A 10,889-nucleotide genomic window follows, 5' to 3' on the forward strand; every position below is an offset into this window, starting at 1 on the left:
GAAATAGAATGGTTTCTGAGAATCATAGGCATATATATATATATTGAGTTTTGCACATATTATACATATTTTATGATAATCTTGTTTTCCTTTTATTATTCATTGTCTAAATTAGTGTTTTTCTACTATGTTTGTTTAATCTTTTGAGGTAATCAAAACATCCATTTCCATTTTCTGACCACTAAGCCTAAATTAAAATATTGTATATGTAGTATTGACATAGTTGAAGCATCCAATTCCAAAACTTGCTTTCTAAAGAAATTATGTTTCTAAAGAATAAAATATATATTTGGGCTGTAATGTATGTGTGTATACATATATACACATACATTAACATATAATAGATTATGTAATACATAGATAATAATATGGTTCAGTAGTTAACTTGAGGGAAATTAAAAAAAATCCTATTCTAAAATATATGCGAGGTGGTGGGACACCTTCACACCCATTTCTATAATACCCATGAATTGATAGTTTGCAAAATAACCCTCAGTGATATCTGGATGTAATAATTTAATTAAGCATGGATTTCACTTTGGAGATATTTGGTCTTATTTGGGTTCACCAAAGGATTTGCTCAACTTATGTAAGTTTCAAATCATGCCTTTTGCTTCATCTCTTCTGTTGAATTAGTAATCATTTGTTGAGTTCTTACTATGTGCAAGGCACTCTGCCAGTTATGTTCTGATAATGCAAAGATCATGAGATATGGTTCCTGCCTTCAAGAAGCTCATAAAAATATCCAGGAAATAATGCAGCCTAATGATTTTGCTGTGAATTATTATCTTTTAACAAATTGATTTTCATGTAGCCTTGAGGAAGTAATGTAATAATGATGTTCACCTGTAGGTGGAACAGGTGCTAAGCCACACTGTGAAATACGTAAGGCTTCTGACTGGCATGAGAATTTAGCTACAGTGCCCTGAACTAGAAGAGGCAGGGAAGAATTAACAACTGCCCAGGACTACTGAATTAGAGTAGATAGTGGTGACTTTGGAAGGCAGAAAGCAAGACCCTAAAAAAACTGATGAGGTGAGGCCCAAGAGAAACAAGATTTAGGAGACAGCTATAAAAAGTCACAGAAATAGGGTTATTGCACTCATACACAAAAAAAACAAACAAGTGGAGAGCTTCAGAAGGGCATATCCTGAGGGTCTAGTATATCAGGAGGCCTGCCAGCAGGAGGTAAAAGATGCCAGAGACAAACACGTGAGGTGCCGAGGACACTTCCTTCTCTTCATTCTCATTAGTTGGTGAGAACGACTCTAACCATCATGGGTCTTCGTGCATCGTATTAAAAATCCTGCGTGCACACCACAGACAGTTATGATTTTGTTAAAGAATCCCTATTCAGATGATTTTCTAAGGACTAATCACTAAATTTTATTTCTATGTCTACATAGAAGAATAATTTTCAGTTCTCAATTAAGTTTGCTTGTGGAAATCAAATCAAAGTCACTATGAAAATTCACTCATGTGACTTTGGAAATGCAACATTTCCTCATTCAAAGAAGTCACTTTCAGAGAGGAGAATTCAACACCTGGGTCAAGACACTTACATTATATTTTGTGTGTGTGTGTGTGTGTGTGTGTGTGTGTGTGTGATTCAGATTATGTAACACGTCCATAGAATTACAGAATAAGTAAACATGGTTAGTTCCAGAGTACAAATAACAGAAGGAAGCTACTTGTTTAAAATTTCCTACACGTTTGCAGTTTCTTAGGGTGGAGACATTGAAAGATGACAGATAGTTAATTAAATCCATTCAATGGGAGAGAAATCCACCATCTGGAGTTTAGGTTTACATGACAACAAACAATTGTCCTGATTCCTTTTACAAATTGAATATACTGACCAAATGTTTTGATATCATACTACCCTGCTTTTGTGGGCACATATATAGACTTCATTAAAAATAAATATTTTTGGAGACAAAATGGAGAACAGAAATAATTATATGATTTAGGCATCAATCCAACTTTTATTGAACATATAGTAGGTAATTGAAGAGAAAGCTCATTAGTGGGGTGTTTGCTTGATTGATCTACAAAGTATTTCCATCCTTGATTTTGCTGACTAGTTCTATAGAAGTAGCAAAAGTACTATTAAACCATGGATGACTATTGCCAGTTCCAGTCCTGTTGCTAATTTACTTGTGTGGCTTGGTTTCTCAGTTCTAAAAAAGAATAATGCTATTTGCTACATATTTCACAGAGGTTCTTATGAAGGTAGAATTATCATATTAATAGAATTTATGAATATTAAAATTATCATTAATGTTGTGAGATTTGACATAAAATTAAATTTTTCATGAGCTCCTCTTTGGCAGAAATTCTGTCTAATTCTTTGTATTTATCCCAGCTTCTTATATAGTGGCTATAATGTAATAAATGTTTATATGAATGGATTTTTGGAATTAACTAAAAAGTCTAGAATTGCAACGATTTAGAGGCATCCCACCTTTCCATGTTTTCTTAAGACAAAAATGTCTCAAATACAAAGCTTTGAATACATCAAAAATCCAGATAAACCATCAAACATATCAGATTAAGACTAGGGTCTACATACTTGTAACTTACACAACAATCCTTTCCAAATCACAACTAGAACTATAAGTTTATTTATAATTTAGCAACTCAGCTGAAAATATAACGGGTATATTTGTTATTCTATCTGTACTTTTTAAAGTTAGTCATATAAAATGGCTGTGTGAAATGTTTTATTTTCCAGGCTAAAGCAAATGAAAATTTGCTAGTATAAACACAGCATGTCATATTTTTCACAGCATGCAACAATGGTGCTAGAATAGCTATTTCTCACTGTAATTCCCAGAGGTGGAAAGGGTCTGGGTATAAGCTATTTAATAAGAGCAGCTTTAAATAGTCAGTATTGAGGTTATCATTTCAAAAGGTTTCATTCAAAAGAAATAGTAATTGGCATACATATTCTACAGCCTTGATCCTCTCTACAGTATAGATTTTTCATAACACCCTTTATTCAGTAGAAAAGTAAAAAAATTCTGTCGCAATACAGGTTTTTTGGCTTTCATGTCATCAAAAGACTGGAAAAATGACAATTTTAGCTGTTAAACTGATGGATTTCTTTACAGAATTGTATTTGAGCTGTGTAGGCACAGTCTTAATGTTCTTGGTTATGAGGGATAAGCTTGCTTTTAAAAAGTGGTAGAAACAGTTGTTGTTATCATTTTTGCTTCTGTTCAGTAGTCTAAGCATCATCAGTCTGTGGCCTATCAAAGCTTCCCTACCACCTTCATTTGACAGTGCTGTAATGTTCATTTGAAACCTTCATGGAAACATTCATTCGAAAGCTCCATACAGCTTTAGCAGAGTTGACCAAACACTAGGGCAAGTGAGACCAATACAATTTACTAGGAACATTTGAATTGAAACAGTATATATTTTCTTATTAATACATACTTGTGTTAAATCAACTTGTAACATCTGCATCAGCAAATCTTATACACATATAGGCCAGTTTAAGTGTCTTGTGTTCATACCCTACTTATTAAATGAATGTGCAAGCTAAACATAATTTGAATGTGTCCGTGAAGGAAAAATAATGTGGTCCAAGTTCTCCTTAGAATAACAACTTGCATGACAACATTCCCTGGGTTCTGCAGGATTGTAGGATGCAAATCTTGACTGGATGGAAATCTTTACCTACTGAAGTGTTTAGGGAGAGTACAGTTAGATGTCTATCTAAGTCTGACATCTTCTTTGTTTTTATATATATTTTTTTAATTTTCATCATATGTATGGGGGAAGACATATTTAAACACATGCAAAATATTTTTAAATATTATGTCATGGTCTAACCTTGACTTATGAGAGGTCAATCAAAAACTTATAAAGTGTAACAGTTCACTGGTTAATGGTGCTGAAAATGAATTACAACCACCGTATCCTTGCTGTTTTGAGGTTTTTTTGCAATTAAAGTTTTTATCAAGTGTGAACTATCATTATCTATTCTGGTGCTAAATATATGGTGCTAAATGAATAGTTAGTGTTAACAGCTTTAGTAATGCTCTTTTTAGTCCTTGTTAAAAGTGTTATCCATTCAATTCCTGACTCAGAAATGTTAATAAAATCCTGTTAAATTAACCTTACCACAAAATAGTCCAGTGAACTCTATTTTTTATCTAACAGTCCAATATTATTTAGGTGTTACAGAATGTAAATATATATATTTTAAAGTTATCAAAAAAATTTTAAGGCATTTTTTAGCTTGGTAATGTCCAAATTCAAATATTACTAAAGGTTATATTACACCTACACCAACCATGCTGCAGGCACTTGCGCCCTCTGGTGGTTGTAAAAACAAATTCTTGCAGGTTACTTGGCCTGCAACAAAAACTATTGCTTTCTGTTCAATAAAAATTTAAATTGCACAATATTAGAATTCTCAAATACTCTCTAAATATGACAGCATTTAAAAATACTTGACTCCATTGACATACTTTTTTAAGAGGATAAGAGAGATAATATATCTTGGCATTCACTTTCCTAAATAATATTGTTTTTCATGATTTTCCAGTTCTGTGGTGTTTATTAAAGTGTTTTCTTTTAAACTAGGTACTACTAAAATATATTTTTTTCATTTGGTTTATATAAGAAATACAATTAGAATTAAAATTAGCAAATATATTTATAAATGTGTCTCACTTTCAGAAGCGATAATTTTTTATTTAGAATAGTACATAAGATAAAAAGGAGATACGTTGAAATGATTAATTCCATTTATAAAAGGATTATCTCTCCATCTTTACTTGTTGGTCTATTATTTAATAGGGTTCTTTGGTCATACTATTGAGCTAACAATAAGATTTTATTATTCCATTCAAAGTCCTCAAGCCTTACAAATGTCTATAAAAAGCTTAGAATTATATCACCAGTAATTAATGAAAGCAATATTCTTAGGTAAACTTTCAGTTGAGATACTTAATTGACTGAGTGTGATAATCTGTTTTGAGAGATGTTTCTTAAACTATATTAGCATAACCAAATGAAATATACTTTGAAGCAGTTTTCCAAATTAGTATTTTCAAACTTATTTTAAAGGAATAGAATCCCTTTTATGATCTCAATAATATGTAAAGCTCCAACATATAATAGACATGAAATGGACCTGCTTATTCCCCAAATCTTCCCCAGTGCCTGGAAAGTTTCTTCTAAGAGCCCTAGGATTCCATCAAACAGTTAGAAAAGCATTGACCTAAATCACCCACTTCCTCCCATTTTCTCTAAAATAATCAGCTAATTAAAGCAAAAAAAAAAAAAAAAAAAATTGAGGCCCTAAATTGTTTCAATGGTTCTTTTAAATACTCACTTCACTTTGCATGTGTTAGAAGCCTCTTAGTTTGATGGAGAATTAAATGCTGATTTTAACTGGTGCTTGGTTATAGATTACAGCATCCTGTGTTTTATTATGTGACAAACAGATGTTTGGTACCACAGTATTTTGAGAACTAGAGATAATTGTGATACACATATAAAAATAATGTTTTTAAAATATCTAAATGTTTCAAATATGTACATAAGCCTAAAATATACTGTACTGTTTTAGATTTTTAAAGATTAATTTGGATAAGTTTTATTCATTACCTACCACTGTGGCAGTGAAAGGTGCTGATGATATTGTGATAAAATGTCATGTGTGTACATACATAAAACCTGTGTAAACCTCTGTCCTTATAAAGCATAACAAATGTAGCTTTTCGAGCTCTGCTATATTATTTTTTTCAATAAAAGATTATAATTAATTGTTTTGTTTTTAAAGTATATCTGTGTTCCTGACTGCAATAGTTTTAAAATAGATTCAGAACTAGATGGCATGATAATTTTGATAAGAAATAAGCTAGTTTTCTAAAGCAACAGTGATTATATCTTTAATGTATCACTAAATAAACCAAATCTTCTATTTTCTTTTCGCTTTCTTTCCTTCCCTGCCTCCTTCCTTCATCCCTTTTTTTCCTTCTCAATTCAAAATTATTTTTAAGTACCAACATAAAAGACACTTCCATGGAGGAAGAGGAGAAAACAACATATCAAGAAGTTCTGGCTGAGGAAAATTGCTGCAGTTGAAAATAAAGATTTGTATGCGTCCCCATGCAGAGGGCCTGAAGAGACCCTGCGGCTGTCTCCAGCCACTAGTTGGTCCAAGGCTGGTGATTCCCAGGGGGGTTCTGACTCGCAGAAGGGCAATGCCCGCCTCTCTGGTGAAATGATAGATCTCACAGGCCAGTTCTGTTGAGAAGGACCTGAACCTAGAACGTTCTTTACATTTCCCCTTCCTATCTTTCATGCAAGGTGACAAACCTGCACTAACTTAAGCCTTTTCAGAGGGTTTCCCTCCCGTAGCCCTGTAGCTCTCTCTCAGCTTCTCTTTCTCTTGCTAGTCCTTCCCGTTCACTTCACTTTCGCCTCTTTCGTGTCTTCACTTTCCCACCCACATGTTTAGAAAGTTCCATCCATCTCCACGAGAAACAGGGCTCCATTCATTGATCTGTGTGTGTGTGTGTGTGTGTGTGTGTGCATGCACGTGTTGCAGATTCTAGCCCCTCAGACTAGGCCCGATGGATGCAAACGAAGTCTCGTCCTCCAGTGTTGCACAGCTCTGACAGTGAAGAAATGGGGGCGGGGAATAGTGGGTCCCTGATCCCATTCAGTCTTCTCCACCAGTGAGAGCTATAGCCGACGACCTCATGAGAAGCAAGCACACCCTGACAAGGCAAACATGGGCTTTCCCAGAAATAGCAGACTATGGGAGCAAAGCCTATTTCCTCTGTCAGCGACTCTGACTCAGTTCCTTCTGAGACAGTAACCTTGGCATTGTGGTGCCGGGGGCACTGACTCCTTCCTGAGCTGTGCTTACAAGGTTGAGCCAACACTGTGGGAGTGACTGGCCCTGTCTTAGCAAACCGGAGGGGTGGCACCAACCTTAGTTGAATCTCTCTGGCCCCGATTCTCTGTTTTCAAGAAAGAGGAGTGAAGTCCTGACAGGTTGTCTTCATTCATAGCCTATTAATTGAAGGGAGCGTGCCAGCTTAGCAAGGGACACATGCATTTTACTAAACTTGAATGTAGTCAGGGATTTGTTCTGTGAGTTTCTACATAACAAATTGAACAATGTACTTAATTGTCATTCAAAAATGATTTTTTCTAAAAATAAAAAGTGCATACAAATGGCATGACTCTACTTCATTCTAAAAAATTTAGCGGTATGTGAAAATTCTACAAGCCCTAGAATCTCCAATATCATGAAAAATTACATGTGCATTTGCCCTTTGACCCAGCAATTCCTCTTCCACAATCTATTCTAGAGATACACTGGCAACATATGAAATGACATGCATACTACATTAATCATTATAGCATTATTTGTAATAGTAAAAGATCAGGAAAACTCAAAGGTCTGTCAGAAAGGGATTGGCTGAATGGTACATCCACATAAGGGAATACTGTGCAACTGGAAAATGGAATGAGAAAAATCTCTGTAAACTGGTAGAGAGTGGTCTCCCAGGTTATGATACTAAGTGAAGAAGCATGGTACCCAAGAGTATAACTAGTCTGTTACTCTCACAAGAAAGGTCGGGGGAAGCATACATATTCACACATATATGCATTTATAATATATACTTGTTTTTATTTACAAAAAGAAAAATGGAATTGTAAATTAAAAAAGAATAAAAATGATTACTTCTAGGAGTACGAAGGGAACTGTTTGGAGGGGACAAAAATGTTTCAAATGACTTTGAAACATGGTATTTTGAGTGTACATCCTTAGTGGAATATATTGCAAAGACAGAGCTGCAAAGAAATATATAGCTTTACTTAGCAGTCTGGCAGTAGTAGTATTAGTAGGGGGAGTAGGAGCGAGAATAATGCAAATAAGTAATCAGGTTGCTCTTTTAGGAACCAAAGTTTTTCAATGTAAGAGAAAAGAAGTATAATTTCCAAAAAAGTTCAGTAACACTGAAATGTTAAATATGAACTTGAAATATCATTATTAACTCAAGATATCTTATTTTTGAAAATTAACATTTTTACCTTTGAATGGTGAAAAGTTCTAGGTACTATGACAATCCAATAATGCTAAGCACATTTTGTGGGTGTTGTCTTCTCCAACACCGTTCATCACTAAAAGTGACGCCCAGCATCACCTCAGCTGCAGTCAACCTAATCCAAGCCACTGTGATTTCTCACGTAGACTAATGGTATCCAAAGTGGAATGGGTGTTCCCAGAGCACACACAAGAAGGGCCATTGAGAGAGTGCTTAAAAAACACAAGAACTTCTATTTATATTTAATTTTACCCAGAAAAAAAGAAAGACATTAGTAAGATTTCCTACAGGATAATGGACTGACGGTGATCACCCTCCCTAGGTCCATGCACGGAAGGGCCACACATCCCCAGAGGCCCTGAAGGAGTGGTCCGGCGTCCAAGGCGCACCTCACGGGGCTGTTTGCTTTTAGCGTGTTTCTGCATGGTGCATTTTTGTGAATCAGGTAGGAGAATTAACAAATTCTGAAACCGAGCTTTTACTGATAATTGACAAATATTCTTAGAAAATTCGCACAGAACCAAGATTTAAAATAATTTAATAAGGAAAGCACAAGTCAACCTTAAGGAAATTTAGATAGTTACCTTGCTTATAACAAGCTTTCTGTCAGCCACATTCTGAGGTAAAATAATGATGACTCAATAAGGTATGACAGACTAGTCAAAGAATTAAAAAATTTTAAGACTATTTGGAATGGTAAATATGCTATTAATTATTCATTAAAAATGAACATTTGTTTTGATATATTAGCTGGTGACAGTTAAGCTATGATGCTGAGCAAACATTTTGAAACCAACAGAAACGTAAAATGATGCTTGAAGTTATGAACTAAACAAATCTTTTCAAAATTACTGAGCATATTTTGTCACATTATTCTGATAAAAATTTTAAATATTAATAAAATTTTAAAGTGGAAATAATAATAGAAATATCAAAATAATATTTTAGTGAAGGTAAAATGTTTTTAAACATTGATAAAGTAATAAAATATTTTCAAAGGTTTTTAAAAATTTTATTCTACATATTCTGTTTGTTATTTCTATCATAATACACATAATATATTAGTGCATGGTATAATGTCTAATATATATTAGCACATGCTATAATTTATCTTATGTAGAGTAGGGGTACAGGATCTCAAACTTTTTACAAATAAGGATGCACGGCCAAAAAGTTTGGAGGCGACAGGTCTGAACACTGTGACAGCTTCCTAGTCTCCCTGCTTCCACTTTTGGTCTTTGACAGTTCCCCGCCACACAGCCTCTGGGTTGATCTTTTGGGAAGCAAAGCATGTCTGATGACTTTCCTGCATGAAACCTTTTGATGACATTCCAATGCACTCGTAATAAAATCCAAGGCGTTGTCACTATTTACAAAGCTCTACCGGGCTGGCTTCTGCCTCCTCCTCCAACATCCTTCTCTACTTCTCTCCCTGCAGCTCACTCAGCCCCCGCCACCCTTGCTTTCTTTCTGCCAAATTCATCCCCTCCTTGGGCTTTTTCACTTCTTCCCTCCATCTGGATATTATCCTCCCAGATAGTCACATGGCTTTTTTTTTCTCTCTCACTTCATTCTGGGCCCCCCTCCCAACTGACACGTTTCTGATCTCCATGTCTTAAGCAGCCTTGTTTCATCTCCATCACTCTCTCACTCTGCCTTTGCACTATTGCCTCCATAGCACCAACATTATGAGAACTGAGCTAAGATCTGTGTGTGTGTGTGTGTGTGTGTGTACTGCTAAATTGCATTGCATGTATTGGTCTACTGACGGTCTCTCCCACTAGACTGCCAGCATCATGAGGGCAGGGACTTTGCCTTGTTTATTGCTATATTTCCAGAGCCTAGAAATGTACTTAGCACTCTGTAGGCATCTGATAGATATTTGTTGGGTAGACCAATGAATGAAGGGAGTTGTAAAGATTAAATGGTGTAGCGCACATAACGCATTACATACTTTAATGGTAAGGAACAAAGAAAAATGATTATTTTTACCACCACGGTTTTTTTTTTCATGATGTTCTGAGAAATAACTAAGGATCTATGGGATCTATATCCTTAGAAAGTTTGTGCTAACTAAATTAATTTACCACAACAGCAGTTAACCAAGCCTGTTTTCTCAGAAAACCAATGTCTTTCATCTGTTACTTCTTTTTTTTTAATCTGTAGCTGAAATGAGAATTAAATTAATATCCTTTTGGGAACAGATCCATGTAGTCTGAATGGTCAATTTATGACACAGATTGCTTAAAGAGACATTTTTATGTTGGCCCGTGATCTCACCCTTATATGGAAAAGAACAAGGCAAAGAATGCATGTTCTGAGAGACTAGCACCAAGTTCTTCAGCTGTTTCCTACACTATTTGTACTTAAAAATGAGAGCAGCCTAGAGAAAGAGAAAGAAGAAAAAAGTAAAGAGAAGTAAGTCAAGGACTGTGTTTGCTTAGTAATTCCATGTGACTCAAATAGGGCAATTTGGAAATGACAGAATTGTCATGTTTGAAATCAGTTCTTTCCCCCCACGTAGCATCTTAGTGAGTTCTTACACACAGAACACCAAGCAAGCGAGAATTGCTATTTCAACTGGATTCATGAACTTAAGCCATTAAACCAATTTGAAGGAGAAACATATTAATAAAGAAAAAACAATAAAATCTAAGAACATGAAATACCTTTTTAGAGATAGAATATAAAACGAAAAATCATTATATAATAAAACAACCATATAAAACTATAATTATATTAAGTTTTTAGATAACTTACAAATCCTCCCTGAAATAAAACATAATGTCTATGTAAGTTTAATAT

Source organism: Diceros bicornis, chromosome 33 (genome assembly GCF_020826845.1).
Source record: "Diceros bicornis minor isolate mBicDic1 chromosome 33, mDicBic1.mat.cur, whole genome shotgun sequence".
Lineage (NCBI taxonomy): Eukaryota > Metazoa > Chordata > Mammalia > Perissodactyla > Rhinocerotidae > Diceros > Diceros bicornis.